We start from the raw sequence: 1,736 nt of genomic DNA, 5'->3' as shown, positions 1-1,736 counted from the left end.
CAGTGGAAGATGCCGAGAGGTTCTCTCGTGCCACTCTCGAATCCAATTTTGTTTTCATCTGTGAATCGATAAAAATATCCCTTCACACGTCTCGATACTTTACACGGAGATATATGTCTGTAATATCTGGTAACGATCTACGAATATAATGTCGATAAATTCTTCCGTTAATATAAATGTACGCATATACTAATATAAAAAAAATTAGATACGCTCGCACCTCGAAGTACAAATGGGTTAATTAAGAAAAGTTGAATTAATTATCTTTTCCACCATCTAAAGGTATTGCGAAGTTAAATAGAGATATCAATCGTGAGCCCATTAACAAACTGCGGCAGTCGCATAAGTCTCGGGTCGCAAACGGCACGCTCTCATGCCTTTCACTGTGAGAATTCTTCCGATATCGCGTCTCGATCGCCATTAAAACGCATGGAAATATTGGAAATGAAAGAAACCCGCGGAGCAAAGCCGATAACAAGGCCAGCGCCGCTCGATCAATCGCGAGAAATTTGCGCTCTCGTGACACTGACGAGCTCGGTCTCGAGGTCGTGTAATGCACTTCGCCGTGGCAGAGATCGCTCGATCGATCTTCCGGTCGCGTCCTTGTTTGTCTGAGAGGAAGCCTTGGGTCCAGCCGGAAGAGCGGTTGACGCGCGAACGGTGAATTGCTTTCCCTATTGCAACGCTGTCATCTCAATAGCCAACTGTCCATTAGTTGTCCGTTTTTCCGGAGACAACTCGCACGCCGCGGAATCTCTTCTCGAAGGAAAGCGGACGGAATGTGCGTGGGTAATACGACGAGGTGTGGCAAGTACGATATGCGGCTTACTCGAAGATTTTGAACTACAGATTCAGCGACGAAGGCCCGCGAAGCGGGATCCGCGGGCGTGCTCCGTCTTTCAACGACAGACAATGAACAAAGTAGTATACGTTAATTAAGTCAGATGAACATGATAAAGCGCAATTAAACACCGGGAAAAAGTTGAAAGGGAATGGATTAACGAGGTCGCGCGCGGCAGCTAAACTTGTTCGGTATTTTCGAGCAGCTGGTTCTCTACCGCGCTGGTGAAAACGCTTCCAGCCACGCTCGCCTTTGCCACGAAATCTGCATAATCACTTTCCATCGAGATTAGATTTTCCCTTGCCGGGGGCGGATTTTACCGCCGCAAGATTTTCCATCAGGTCGAATTGGTCACATGCCGCGGGGGAGTTCCACCTGACAATTTATCCCTGCTGTCTTCGGAAATGGCGGCTTTACACAATTATCTCCGTTGTTTGGCTCGAATAATCGGTCCCGCGATTCGACGGGATCGGAGTGCATGGAAAGAGAATTTCGCTCGTCCATGCGGAACGCTCGTGTAACGCCAGTAGCGGGATACGGTTTATTATTACGCTCTCTACCTGTCTTACGTCGACAGCGTTACATTAATATATCGCGGTAACGCACCGGAACACGCCGAGCCGAGCAAGAAGCGATTATCGCCGCTGCGACAATGTCGTAAATTTACGTCGCTGTTTTGCAAATGCATTTATCGCCGATTTCTACACAGTTCCACGCGTGCTGACACACTCGCGGCTATCTGGTTTTTTTTTTGGTCAATTATGATGGCGAAATTAAACGCAATTAACAACAGCCTTCGATAGCTCAGTTGGTAGAGCGGTGGACTGTAGTTGGTGCATCGTTTATGCAAAAGAGACATCCATAGGTCGCTGGTTCAAATCCGGCTCGAAGGAAA

The 1,736-nt window shown here is 47.6% G+C and overlaps 1 non-coding gene across 1 annotated transcript; it reads left to right on the top strand.

The window, feature by feature from the left end:
- The first annotated feature begins 1,634 nt into the window (after positions 1–1,634).
- On the top strand, positions 1,635–1,734 carry Trnay-gua. Its single transcript has 2 exons — positions 1,635–1,671; positions 1,699–1,734. It is a non-coding gene; the product is annotated as a tRNA-Tyr (tRNA).
- Positions 1,735–1,736: the final 2 nt, after the last annotated feature.

Source organism: Temnothorax curvispinosus, unplaced genomic scaffold (assembly GCF_003070985.1).
Source record: "Temnothorax curvispinosus isolate PA1 unplaced genomic scaffold, ASM307098v1 QBEX01009282.1, whole genome shotgun sequence".
Lineage (NCBI taxonomy): Eukaryota > Metazoa > Arthropoda > Insecta > Hymenoptera > Formicidae > Temnothorax > Temnothorax curvispinosus.
Note: the sequence above shows the minus strand (reverse complement) of the source record. Positions and strands in the feature narration are given on the sequence as shown.